The sequence below is a fragment of the Podarcis pityusensis genome, assembly GCF_964106645.2.
Source record: "Podarcis pityusensis genome assembly, chromosome: 11".
NCBI lineage: Eukaryota > Metazoa > Chordata > Lepidosauria > Squamata > Lacertidae > Podarcis > Podarcis pityusensis.
In genome coordinates, this window is record NC_138036.1 from 31,537,809 (window position 1) to 31,552,838 (window position 15,030).

General features: G+C 40.2%; 1 long non-coding RNA gene across 1 annotated transcript in view; it reads left to right on the forward strand.

Moving 5' to 3' along the window:
* Nucleotides 1-534: 534 nt before the first annotated feature.
* LOC308458517 overlaps nt 535-15,030 on the forward strand; it is a 64,847-nt gene continuing 50,351 nt past the window's right edge. Inside the window, exon 1 of the long non-coding RNA XR_013977511.1 lies at nt 535-587. This is a non-coding gene — a long non-coding RNA (uncharacterized lncRNA). The remainder of the gene's footprint in view (nt 588-15,030) is intronic.

Sequence of the window (15,030 nt, forward strand, 5' to 3'; positions counted from 1 at the left end):
TAATGCACCTTGGGCTAGAAGTATGAAACCTGGGAATGAGGACAATGTCTACTCTCATCTTTTAAGTTTTATTCTACTCTACTTTTTTAAATACCTGCTGTATGGTTCAAGGAGTCTGCAGTGACACTCCCAGCCTGTAGGTGTCACTGCTATCTCTACACTGCAGCCTTCATACTCGTAAGGACCATCCACTCCCAACACTCCTCAACCACACGCCCTATTCTCCTCAGCAGCCCTGGCAAACCCCACTTATTCCCATCTATGTGGGCATAGAATTACAGTCTAAGTGGCATTTAATCGCTGTTGGTGTACCCTGACTGCTGAAATACAGAGATAGCACTGATGTCTTCCAGCCATTGATTAATTGCTGGGGGAAATCATCTTTCTAGCGTTGAAATGTGAAACTTTACAGTGCTATGAAAGTTTGTAGCATGCAATTCCTCTTGACATTGAGACAGGTCATGAAGCAGAGTCATATAGAGTCATGTACTTAGCATTCGTATTTGCACTCTCAAATCATTTTCAAAGCACTATCTTGTTGCGACTCTACAAGAAGCCCTGTCCTAACTGAGAGCGAGAGCCTGGAGGTAAGGTGGATTCTTGAGGGTGGCTTAGTCAATGTCAGGCTGGAGATGCAGGACCATGGATAGCTCCAAGTTGGTTTGGCAAGGTATGAGGCTTTTTAGCCCACTTTTGCCAGATTATCCCTTCATAGCCCCACCCCATTCCTGAAGAAGGGAATGTCTTAACAGAGTAGTTTCTTGGCCTAGCATTCTGTTGCCTCAGTCATCTCCTACCTTGTGCATTGCCTGTGCTGGCAAACAAACCCTGGAGAGGATAGGAAGCGAGTCCATAGCTAATTCCAGAGTTTAACTATGAACTTCATTTCTAGTATTATGAAAGAGGGGGAAATTATTGCCTACTTTCTCCACGTCATGCACAATTGTATTGAGATTTCTGGCTCAGGAAGTGCCGTTTCTGAGGGTTCCAGTTCAGGTATCTCCAGCTTAAAAGTATCTGAGTGAATAGGCTCTGATTTAGGCTTGGTGTTTGGGCCTAAATATGGATTCAGCACTTTTTTGGCTTATCCTGCTGATCTTCCCGATTGTGATAGTCATTGAGTACTGTTTTCAACCACTGGATGACCTGTTTCCATCTGCACCCCCCTTGTCTTACTTTGTGGTAAGTTTTTGGAGACTAGGATGTGTTAGCAGGTGGGGTGTGAGTGAGTGAGTGAGGGCAGATTTGGGGACTCTCTTCTGCACCTGATTTGGAGTGCAGAAGTCAAGCAGGGTTACTCATCTTTGGTTTACTCCAAGGTAGGCGTCACCCCTTGGGGACTTAGATGAGCTAGCAGATGTACCAAGGTGGAGTCTTTATGTTGCAGATACTTGAACTGTAGCCTTGCTCCTGAATGGGGTTTGGAACAGGTGTAATTTCAAGCAGTCTTAAATGAAGCTGGTGTACATTACACTGGCTTCCCATAGTTAGGATTGCGCCTTACTACAGTATATTGTTCTTGGAATCCTTTGTAAACTTCTGGTCACCACACAACAAAAATGATAGCAAAGAAAAGTGCAAACAAAATCAAGGGGCTGCAGCAACACTGCAGGAACTCTGAGGAAACAGAGTTTAATTTACACCACCCTTTTTGCTGGTTTAAATTCTGCCAGGTTCCCAGGTCACGTGACCAAGCTGAACAGAGTTAGGATTCAGTGTCAGTCTCCCTGCCTACTCCTGCTATACCCTTGGAATCCCCCTTTTTGGGGACTTGCACTGGCTGATCCTGAGATCAACCACATCCTCACTCACTCATTCTGGTGAATCTGGGTTGAGGTTGAGGATTTCACTCTGTTTAAGAAAATAAAGTGTAGAAAGGTATATGATATCGTGCAACAATTGGAATACTGGGTACAGATTGCCACACCTCAAAATGATATTACAGAATTATTGCTTTAATTTTTGTTGTTGACCACTTTAGACTCACTGAGGAAAGGCAGGGTGTAAACATTTTAAATAAATAGCTCATAGGACCGTGACACCAGGTTGTCTACAACATGGCATTATTAAAGTTCAAGTTGCCTTTGCAGAATAAGTTGCTTTTTATTTTATTCATTTATTTCCTCACATGCACTGCATAGCTCAATACAAAGTATCCTGCGGTATCAGTCCGACGAGGCAGCTGGGCTCACAACCAACATACCCAGCGGCTGGAGATTAAAATAACTACAGCAACCAGACGTCCCTCCATTTTTAGCTGTGTGATGTCGACAGGAAAAGGGTTCCTTGAAGCAGAGATTCCACATTAAAACAAACCAGGTTTTCTGCAGCCAAGGTTCAAAAACTAACTGAAAAAGCCTTTTTACAGCCAAGGCCTCCCCTGCCCTCAGGAAGGATTTTCTTCTTCTTCTTCTCTTTGCAGAGGGCACTGACAGATAATGCAGAGCACACTCTCATAATCTGCATGGGATCCTTTAATTTGCTCCATCTGTGCTTCTCAGGGTTTCTAGATAATTCCTATACTCAAGGAAGATAGCTGTGGTGTTTCTTTTTTTAATTTACATTTTGAGAAGGATCGCATCACATTTTCACTTGTATCAAACGGTAAGATTTGGAAGAAAAGGAATTATTTTCAATCGCCAACTCCTCCAGATTCTGAATGTCGAACACAGGGGAACACTTTGAGGACCAAAGTCCATATAGCCTTATTGGTTTCCCTCTGAGGGCTGCGTACCAGTGGTGGGTGAGATGAGAAACAAACGTGAGTGAGGCATTGGATGTGACTCTTACCTTCATACAACAGACTATATTAAGGTTACCAGATGTCCCCATTTCCCGTTGACAGTCCCCAGATTTACAAATCAGTCCCCATACAAAATCCATTGAAGTTGAAAAGTGCCCCCAGATTCATTGAAAAAAATCTGGTAACCTTAGACTATATTCCAGCCATGCAACAGTCAGGGTTTCTTCCCCAGCATTTCTCCATCTTCCATGCAGGTAATCAAGAGGCATTATCACAGTGAAGGACACATTCCAGCTAGCAGAAAGCATTCAAGGTGTTTGTGGCCTGAGGAGAGTATTCAGGATGAAACAGAGAAGCTTGGATCCTGGTTCTGAGGTTCCTTACCCATGGTCAAAAAAACCTGTTTTGAAGCTCTGTCCAACTGTGCATTGAGTACTCATTGAACTCTACAGTCCAGACCCTATTTTGTTCTCAAAATCAAATTTTAAAGGAAAGTAGGCAGGAGAGATCTATGGTTTATTTAAACTTGTGTCACAAAACTACACATCAAATGCCACTCCATCCTTGGGTCCTCATATATTGTTGGATTACAACCCCCATAATCCGGTGTGTGTGTGTGTGTGTGTGTGTGTGTGTGTGTCCGTCCAACAATATCCGAGAACCAAGGATGGGAAATGATGCTCTACCCAAGGCATAGACAAAGTCCGGCCCTCCAGATGTTTTGAGACTACATTTCCCATCATCCCTGACCACTGGTCCTGTTAGCTAGGGATGATGGGAGTTGTAGTTCCAAAATATCTGGCAGGCTGGAGTTTGCCTATACCTGCTCTCCCCTTTCTCACAGGATTTCAAAATAATGTCTCACGGCTGTGTCTGCCTGGCTTATCATTGTTTCAAAATTACGGTTAGCTCTTGGCCTTGTCTTTTGCTCTAGAGAGTCTAAATAATAAAGACATGTCCATAGATGCTGAATTTAAATTTTGGGCTATAAATGAATGTAGAGTCAAATTCACTTTTGCAGATCCAAATAATCACTTGCTGTCCCAAATGGGTAAGCTGTTGCCAATTGCTCTCAATGTCAGCAATGTTTTATCATACTTTAAAATTTTGTAGTGAGGCAAATGGAGCATATGGGAAGCTGGGGTATAAATGTTTTAACAAACCATCTTCCTGTTGGCTCAGTAAGTGCTGCAGATCAAGCGCTCTTGAGAAATTGGTTTACAGTTCTGGACCTTGCAAACCATGAAAATGACAAGAGTGGGCTGTCACTGTAAAACAGGGTAAACTTCTTGGGTTCAAAGGAGGTCACACTTTTATATGGTGACCTCTCTACAGTTCTGAAAATAAAGTTAATTGTACGATTTTTAGGGGAAAGTCACAGCCGATGTCTTGTATCTAGACTAAGTTGGTGACACTAAGTTTGAAACCAATGGGAATTAAGTAATGACTAAATTGATTTCAGCAGAACTTAAGTGCAACTAACTTGCATATAAACTATACATTTAAAGTACATAACTATTGGGAAATATAGTTTGCTAAGGGTGCTGGGAATTGTAGTTCTGCGAGGGGTAAACTACAGTTACAAGAATTCTTTGGGAGAAGCCATGCACTTTAAATGTAGAGAGGGATATACAGGCATCTGGAAGCAACCCCCATTGATCTAGGGTTGCCTTATTTCAAAAAGTGAAATAAAAGTTGAGCTTTTTTTTTTAGTTTTGGAAATTCCGAATGTATGGCAACCCTACATTGATCTTAGTGGAACTTCTCAATAAATGCTTATAGGAATGCCCAGTTTGTCTGGATCTCACCCAGTAGCTTGGATCCTAAGTTGATCATCCATGTAAAATGAGGGAGTGATTGCTGTAACTCATCACTTCTCATAATATTCCAAAGAGTTTCCCAAACACAGCAGTAGGTTTTCAGTGGAGGATGGGACTGCAAAGGTAAGAAGCAGATAGGAAAGCACAATTCCAGCCCATTAAATCTGTTCCAACTCGTGGAAGGGAAGCTGAGATCCAAGTCATTGGCAAGAAGATTCTATCAATAAATAGAAAAGTTTCACACAAAGTCCGCCCATCCATCCACCCATCTATCCATCCATCCATCCCAGAGCCGGCCCACCAATGAGGTAGGGTAAAAACCTGCCTCAGGCAGCAGAAGCACAAGAGGTGGTGTCCACTGGCAGAACACCACTCCTCTTTCTGGTGCATGACACTGCTGTTCATCTTCCCAGCCTTGGGGTGGAGAAGAGAATGGCATCACCTTGTGGAACACTCCAGCTCTCACCGGGTTCTGCAAGAATTGGATGTTTCTGTGTGCGGCATTGTTGCTTGTCTTCCCCATCTCAGTGCAGAGAAGTCAAGTGGTAGTGCCTTGTGGAATGCCCTGGCTCGTGCCAAGTTCCGTAAGAGGGGGGCATTCTGGTGGCAGCGGAAGTGATGGGGGAGGGGCTTGGCAGCAAGGGAGGCAGGGAGTAGCACCTTCCCATTTTGCCTCAGGTGGTGAAACAGGATGGGCCACCCCATATCCATAAATCCATTCCTAGATAAATAGATAGCTGTTAATGTTTTATATAGTTTTTAAAAATTGTATAATGTATTTATGTTTAAGTTTTTTATGCAAGTTGCTTCAATACCTTTTAGATGATGATGATGATGATGATGATGATGATAATAATAATAATAATAATAATTCTTCATTATTTATACCCTGCCCATCTGGCTGGGTTTCCCCAGCCACTCTGGGCGGCTTCCAACTGAATATTAAAAATAATACAGCATCAGACATTAAAAACTTCCCTAAACAGGGCCGCCTTCAGTTGTCTTTTAAAAGTAAAATAGTTGTTTATTGCCTTGACATCTGCTGGGAGGGCATTCCATAGGCAGGCGCCAAGTGACCAATAATTCTAAATAATAATAGTAATAATGATAATAGTAATAGTAATAATAATAATAATAATAGATAATATATATTTTACTTACTTATTAGATGATACATTTCAATGATGTGACAATGAAATAGTGCTATAACATGCCCCACTTGATATGCCCATGGGTGTTTACAATGGAAAACATACTAGTACTTTAGGTAGTATACAGTTCCTTGGAAATGCCACTGCTTTGGAATTCACAGATTTCAGTTTGCCAGTCAAGGCGTGGGAATAATAGAGTTTCCCTGACATTTTAAATTAGCAACAGATGACCCAGATCTGACTCCTTACAATGTCCTTCCAGAGTCCAATTCTGTATGATGACGAGCGCTGACCTTTGCATGAACAATCTCCATTTTCTCACTACTCATGTCTGTTCCTCCAGGCAAAAAAAACAATATCTCAATGTACGACTGTAATTTTGCTGTAGAGGAGACAGCTGAACCGTCATCTTGTTTTCTGCTCTGAGAATTTCTTCCCTGCACATGCTATTAATTTGTGGATTTAATATACAATATTCTTATTGCATGGTGGTCTTTGAGCCACGCAACTCCCAAATCCATGACTTTTTTTTTAAACAACTCACTGCTTTGCAGACATTTATTTGAAGGTAATTTTACTTGCAACTGGTGGAATAGGTAACACTTCTGCTCACATTCAGAATTGTGTTGTACTTAGTGCTGCCTCAGAACATGGAACCAATGGAAGCCTATGGAAGATTAAATTATTGTAAGTGTCTTGGTGGAGAAAAATCAACAGGTCAGTCACGTTTATGTTCATGAACTTATTATCAGTGCTTATTGTTTAGGTTTAGGAAATAACTTCTCAGAGAACTTGATCAGAAAGAACCATAAAAGGTATTGTGGAAGAGACAACAAGAACTGAAAAGAAAGATATGAAGACGAAGAATAAAAATTAAAATGAGCACTACAAAAGGGGCTACAAATGGATTAAAATAGAATAAAATTAATTAGGGTCCATAATCATAATGAGGGCATTATGATCACTCTTTTAAAAAAGTGATTTTAATAAACGCTTCTAAAAAAGTAACAGGTGCCTTTCTGTCACAGCTGCCTCCCTCTAGTCCTTGGGCATGAAGACATCTTCTTCTCTAAAAATGGAACAACTGTAGTTGGTACAAAACTTAGTCCTTTCAGTTCAAAATATAATGTGAAACTGGCCTGATCCAATTTCAGGCACTGCTACACATTTTGTATGCCTATTGAGTGATATCCAGTGTTAATCTTACTCAGAGTAGGCTCAGTGAAATTGATTTTAATGGGTCTACTCTGAGTAAGACTTAGATGTCACCATTTGCTTTTAAAAACATCACACACACACACACACACACACACACACACACACACGGATATGGCAAAATAGAAACAGAAAATTAAAAATAATAATGGTAAAGAAATGCAACAATGTTTTGTTGTAAACTCTCTTCTGCAGCGGTTAACAGTGTGAGGTGAAAAACTGGCAGCCAAAAAGGAGGTGCAATATATTCATTTGGCAGTTTGCCAAGAAACAACTAGGTTGTTACGATTTCAAAAGAGGTACTTTCCCCCATTATGACAGGTAACAGCAGAATCTGGCTTTATGTGGGACAGGAAAACAGTCAGATCGGTTTCCCCTAGTGAACGTTCTATTTGAAATGTTTGGTTCTCATTGATAGCTCCCTTCTGAACACTATGAGAACTGGGCCTTTTAGTGTCATGGCACATAGCCTTTGGAATTCCCTCCCCTTCAGTATTGTTTCTGTTGTATATTTGACAGATACCAAAGACCTTCCTCTTCCAAGAAGACTTTTAAGTACTAGATATCTCCCCCAGTCTGCATCTGCATTGGAATTGTTTTTAGGTATTGTAACTCTTTAATCATTTGTGTGCCTTGGGATCCTTTGGGAGGAAAGGCGACATATAAATTTCATAAATAATCAAATATGTTAATTCCTATTCTTTTGATTTTTATACTGCCCCTCCTCTAAGGAGCTGAGAATAGTATACATAGTCCTGCCAATTTATTCTCACATCAATCCTGGGAGGTAGGTTAGACTGAGAGATAGTTACTGCCCACAAACACCCAGTCAGCTTCATAGTTGAGTGGCGATTTGAACCCAGGTTTCCTAGCTTCCTTCTTCATAGTACTGGACCAAACCCCTCCTTTCCCCCTGTTCTTTGTAATTAAAAGCTGTTGTTTCAGGCACAATCTGTATCATATTTTGCTAACCTATATGATGTTTGTCTCTTCACGGACTTGATTGTTCTAAAGAAATAAGACATATTTCTACATAGCTGAGGCCATTATTTGAAATGCAGACCAAAAATGAATATAAAAAGGAACATAAATAAAAACTCTATTTTATGTATGTATCATATAAACAGTAAAAATATTTACATTACTTAATTTTATGTGAATCTGTTCCCAGATGAGAGTGGAAAACTAGATTCCCATCTTAGTTGTAAACCATCTTCACGATTTTGAATGAATGTATCCCCCGGGGTGTGATAAATAAAATCCAGTAGACTAAAGCCAAGATAAACTTCTCAAAATTGAAACCTTTCACATTGTTGGAAGCATCATTTCAAGGATTTTCCAAAAAGTGTTAGGGAGTAGCACTGGAGATGTCTGATTAACCCTTTTGTTACAACTGTGAATTGTCTTATCTGCGGCATTTTGCTGCCTGAGGTTAAGGGCAAGAAGGTGCCCACATCTGCAGGTATGGAAACTGGTTGGACGAAACAAGTGACTCTAACTTCAACATAGGCAACGGGACAGTTTCTTCTACAGCACCTTACAGCAGTGAATTCACAAAGCTGATGGTCAATATGGAATGGGAGGGAGTTGCAAAGGGAAGGTAAAGGTAAAGGGACCCCTGACCATTAGGTCCAGTCGCCGACGACTCTGGGGTTGTGGCGCTCATGCCACACTAAAGGACCAATTCATTTATCATATATCCTGATAAGATGGTGTCTGCAGGATGCCCTCTCTGGCAAAGTGCAGTGATTAGCTGGGTATGTAAGGGTTCAGTTGAAAAACCACTTTTGTCTATAAAAAGGAAAGATGTCTCCGTTTCTAGGATTGCTAATTCATATTATACCAAAGCATATGGAGGTTGGTGAGGATTATTTCTTTTAGTGTGGCCATTGAAATTGTAACCTGAATTGTGGCCAAAGACATCCCAGATAGCTTCAAAAGAAGGTGCATTAAACTCAGCCCTTAATCTGGGACATCTTACAAAAACCCTCTTAGTGCTGGGGTGGTCTCTAAATTTTCTTGGCAGTATTGGCTTCATAAGACAAATTCCAATAAAGGAAAAAAGTTCTCAAAACTGATAAATGGAAGCCAATGAAAACAACAGAAAAAGCTTAAAGTACTGTATCTAGTCTAAGAACTTTGTTCTCTTTTGGAGCTTGTTATACCTTGAGTTTCTTTTTCACTGGATCCAAAAGAGTGGGACTGCAAGTGAGCATAGCATGTTCCCTTCTCTATGTAGCCCCAGAGCCAGGCCACCTGGCCTCACAATGCTGACTTTGGTCTTCTCACAATCTCTTAACTCAGTATGTGGCCTAGTTTTCTCTCAGTTAATTCAAAGTTGTGGCCGAATGTTCAAAGCAACTTTATTAAGCACATAGAGGGCTAAAAATATTGCTTCAGTTGCAAGAATGTATTTGAATGGGGGCATGATTCTTATTTTTTCTGTTTATCATTTTCTTCTCATAAATTCTCTGATGTGATTTAATGGAAAAAATCACAATAAAAACTATATATGTGTGTGTGTGTGTGTGTGTGTGTGTGTCTGTCTATCTGTCTATCTATCTATCTATCTATTTATCTATCTATCATCTATGTATCTATCATCTAATTGGAAATAATTATACACACACACACACACACACACACAATTTCAAATTTAGTGTAGATACAAACTGGGGTATGGATCCCCAAGTAAAAGGCTTGTTGAAAAAGGAAGTTCTTCAGTAGGCTCCAAAATTACTAAATAGAATTGAAGTCTGTCTGATATGTAAAGGGAAGACATTCCAAAGGGCATGTGCTACCACGCTAAAGAGCCTGTTCCTATATTGTATGGAATGGACCTCCTGATAAGGTGGTATTTGAGGAGGTCCTCTCCTGCAGAGTGCAGTGATGGAGTGAGTATGCAAAGGGTGAGATGATACTTTAGGTATCCTGGTCCCAAGCTGTATAGGGTTCCGTATGCTAAAATAAATATTTAACTATCTAGTAATTATTTGAGTAGTGTCATAACATGGTGGTGGTGGTGTGTCCCAGTTCAGCTGTTGCATTTGACACTAGCTGCAGCTTCAGGGTCAACCTCACACACAGGTCCAACCTCACACAGAGATTCTTCAGCTCCTCCTCGTGCTGCTGGTATCTTTTCCACTTCACTGGAAGAATGAAGACTTATGTGTAAAAACATATATAACAACAAGGATGATAAAGCCCCATTAAGTTCCTAATCTTCAAAATACTTCTACCAGGGATGATTTACTGAAATGAATGGCACTCATCTCTAATAGCATGGATTAAAGATGGAAGATGGAAGTGTCACATTCCTCCCCCTCATCACAACTGGGCTGCTGTACCTTTAATAAATTTATGTCTGGCAGACATTTCACAGATGAAACTTCTACACGATCACTGTGCCTTTTTTCTCGAAAAGCTGCTCCTGTTTAGTTTCTGTCTGCCAGGCAAAGAACCTTATCAGGGAAAAGTTGACAACTGTGACTACCAGGTCAATATTAGTGGTGGTTTTTAATAAAAAGTTGTGGAGTTGAACTGCCACCCGAACAAAGAGTGATGAAGTATTTTATGGTGCAAACACCACGTCTTTCCAGATTATCAGTAGCACAGATTATGGCAGGTAACCGCAAAATAATCCCACAGTGACTGTGAATCAAATTACAGTAAGGCAAGGGGAAAAAGCTGATTCATATTTTCATTTGGATGGACTTTAGTGAAAGAATTTACTTCTGGTGGGACTGTTTCAGTGGTAAAATACCACTTCCTGTAAATGTCTATACTTCCATCTGGGTTGTGTTAGGATGGAAAAAGGGTTTTCCTCTGTATCCTGCTAGCAACTCTTTCAACAGTAGACCTTAAAATATAATAAGTATTCTTTCTCCACATGTTCCAGTAAAATATTATTATGGCTGTTCTTTAGTCTAGTTATATTTAAGGCTGTTACCAACTTTCCCCATTAAAACAGGGGGGAAAGGTTTATGTACTGTTATGAATAGAGAGCTATTCTAAGGGCTCAGCGAGACTTTCAGTGGCAGACAAGGGGCCTACTGCTTTCCCCCTGTGAACTCCTCCTCACAACAAACTGCTTTTCCCTATGATGCAACAAACATGAGTGATAGGAAAGAGGTAGGCTGGGGTTCAGCACCACTTGCAGCTTCACAGTGGCAAATGTTCCCTTCCTCCAAACCCTTCTTGCCTCTTATCTCTGTGGCCGCTGCTGAATGTCTAGCTTGCTCTTGAGTATGACTTTTTTTTGGTATTGGATCAGATTGTTTTAGGTGTGATCTTTGCTGTCTCCTATGTTGTTTCTTCAGCTTGGAAACTGCCTTGTGTATAGTAATATAGAAAGGTGGTATACAAATTAAAAGTGAAGCAAAATGAAAAATAAGTGGCAATACATTTTCAAAAAAACCTCCTGTATTCTACCCACAATTAAGTATACCTAATTGGACTGTGTCCAAACTGCAGAGGGCTTCAGATATTCAGATAGTATGGTAACATAAAGTTTCTTTGGCCCTTTTGTAGAATATCAGCAGAGTAGATAGGTCCAAGATTTTTTGCTTCTGGTTCTTAATTGTCTCCTTAGCTTTGAGAACTGGCACTTGGGATTTGGGAAACCCTAAGTCAGAATCAGGTTTAGGAGGACTCTCTGAAGCTCTGCTCCACACAGTCTACCCTCTCGCCATTGGTGTTTACACAGTTTTTATTGGCAATGCTTTAACAGCACATATTTTCTTTGAACTTTACATCAGATAACAGGGTAGGTTATACTCAGAGCAAACCGAACCATTAGAGCCTGTAATAAATAATTATGAAACCGCTGGGGCTGAGAGATTTATCACAAAAGGAGGTAATATTTGTCAAGAAACTTTAAATTATGACCTGGCATGTTAGCATGGGTATAGAAATAAAGTCTGAAGTTTAAGAAAAAATCATTACAAACACAGGATACGTTGAAGCAGATTGAAACTGGCTAAAGTATTATTTTATTATTTATATCAATTTATTCTGGGGTTCTTGTCTTTATTTAGCTATCTTGCCAGACTAGCTTGCAATAAAAGCTTGTGAAAGTCTGCAAATGTAGATAATTAACAAAGAAACACCGAAAAACAGGCAGGCAGATAAAAACAATTCAATGCAGCACAACTTAGAAATCTGAAACAGACAACAGTACCAATTATCTCAGAGTCCCCTGTCTTCAACAGGTAATGGGGGAATGCATGAGCTGACTCTTCTTGCATTTTATTTTCTAGCTTTTCTTGAGTCAGTGCATTAGCTTGCTTGTGTTGATGGTCATAGCCTCTCTGTGACATTTATTCCACCTTGTGACTTGTGACTATTTCTGATAATTTATATTAAATTGGGTTGTACAGTCCTGCTGGACTAGAATAAAGATCTAACTCAGCCTGCACCAACCTTACGTGCTCCAGATGTTTCGGACAGCAATTCCCATTGTCCCAGGGGTCTGTTTTGTTCAATGTTCAAGGAATTGGTGTTGAGTCTTCTTCTGGATGGATCTGCACTCTCCTCTATCATTTGAGGCTCAAGTGGCTTCAGAGAGCAAGGAGTGCTTACTTCCAGCTCCTCCTTGCCATGATGCTCTTCCTGGGAAGCAGGGGAGATAGCACCTAGGTGACTGATGCCATAGTTAGTAGTAGAGGCCAGAGTAACTAACAGATTGAGGTTGAAACATGACAAGACAGAAGTACTGTTTTGGGGAGACAGGGGGCGGCAGGTGTGGAGGACTCCCTGGTCCTGAATGGGGTAACTGTGCCCCAGAAGGACCAGGTACGCAGCCTGGGAGTCATTTTGGACTCACAGCTGTCCATGGAGGCACAGGTCAATTCTGTGTCCAGGGCAGCTGTCTCCCAGCTCCATCTGGTACGCAGGCTGAGACCCTACCTGCCCACAGACTGTCTCACCAAAGTGCTGCATGCTCTAGTTCAGGGATGTCCAACACACTGATCATGATCTACTGTTTGGAAGTAAATAACTATCTGACTTTTAGAAGACGTCTGAAGGCAGCTCTGTTTAGGGAAGTTTTTAGTGTCTGATGTTTTATTGTGCTTTTAATTTGTTGGGAGCCACCCAGAGTGGCTGGGGAAACCCAGCCAGATGGGTGGGGTATAATAATAATAATAATAATAATAATAACAACAACAACAACTATGCCGTGTATGTTATTTTTCAATATGTCCATGTGTCTTGCAGAAAGCAGTTGCACTACCCTTTTTCCTTTTCTCTCCTTCAAAATGTCTCCTGTAAAGAAGACAGCATGATGTGATGTCATGGCATTGCATTGCATCATGAGTTATCATGCTTCTGCAACAAGTGTCAGCCAACCAGAAACCCACAAATGATGGTGTAACCTCAAATGTTTTTGATTTATTTGACGTTCATAGGGGATAGAGAAATAAGCAATACTCAAATGTTGATTTCGGCAGCAGCTACACAGCCTTTGTTAACACTGAGTTTCAGCCCAGTTAGGAAAGTTTGCACATATGTTCTCCTGCTCTCCCACTGCTACTGTATAACAGACATCTTCTGGGAAAGCCAGTACAAATCTCTTCTGCATTGACTCATGGTTTTGTAGATCCATGTGTTACCTTCTAAATACCTTGTGTTTTTATTAAACTGCTTCTTAAAACACAGTGCTTTCAGACTCCTGTCCAAGTTAATTTCATCTGTACTTCATGTAATTGTTAATGTAGCTAATAATGCCCTGCCAGATACCAGATTGAGATTTGCCAGATATTGAAGGCATATGGCTGAAATCTGTCTTCCATTGTGCCTATAACAACCAGTTAAATGGTGATTTTTTACATCTGCCTATAGTTTAAGCAGTTAAACACTTGAGGACTTTTAATTAAGAATAAAGAGCAGTTAAATTCAACTTGCTTTATTTCAAGTCCACCTGATAATAATGACTTTGAAAGTTCATCTGGGCAGTATCAAACCCTTGAGTTTATTGGAAGGGTGACTATTATAGGCAGAATCAAAGGAAGTTGTAGTGGATTACTAAGAGTCCATTTTCGGAAATATATACTGAACAGACAGCTAAATTGATAGTAAATAATGTCCTGACTGAGAATTGCAAAATAACTAAAGGAATGAGACAAGGCTGCCCGTTGTCACTCTTTTTATTTTTGTTTCAATCAGTTCTGGTGATTGGCAAGTCAGATTGTTTCAATGACATTTCTAAACATATCTGGCAAAGGAAAAACCCAAGAATAAAATGTAAAATATTGATAGATGCAAAAGAGAGATGAGGTTTCTCCCTGCTAGATATGAGATTATATTATGAAGCATCTTGTCTTTGTTGGTTGAAGGAATGGATGACATTGGAAAATCCACATATCTTAGATTTAGAAGGTCATGATAATATTTTTGGTTGGCACACCTATTTGTGGTATGAAAAGCACACAAAGGATTTACAAATCACATAATTAGGAAAAAGTTGTATAGAGTATGGGATAAATACTGTTTCCAAAACCTTGCAATGGTAAATCTAGCTGCTAACAGCAGATAACTAATTAAATATTTGTTTTTGTATCCAATATTTTAGCTGTCCTAAGCATTCATAGTCTCTAAGGATGGAATTGGGGAAATAATTTCAGGGAAGCAGAGTCTGACTGACCATTAAGAGAAACTTCCCAGTGTTTTACAGTGTTTCTGTGAAATGTGTTTCACAGTGAAACACACGACTTCAGGAGGTGGTGTGTATTCAGTGTACTTTCACTGGAGACATTTAAGAGGAGAATGGGTGGTCATTTGACAAGGATGCTGCAGTTTTAAGATGCCAACACAGAGGTGGGGGCTGGACAAAATGGCCTTAAAGTTCCTTTTGAACTCTACATCATATAATAACATGAACTCCTTGGAGACAAAAGCTAGTCCTACTGCCTTCACACAAAGTTTGGTTCCTGAGGAGGAGCCAAAGTCTCTTTTAACTAAATACTTTCAAGGTCAAGGCAGTCCCCAAACAGTGAAAGTGGGCTTAGGTATAAAGGACTATAAAGGATGTGCTGTTATGATATAGAAGAGCAAAGTAATTTAAATTTGAGGGCTGATATAAAGTTCCTGTAACATACCTACC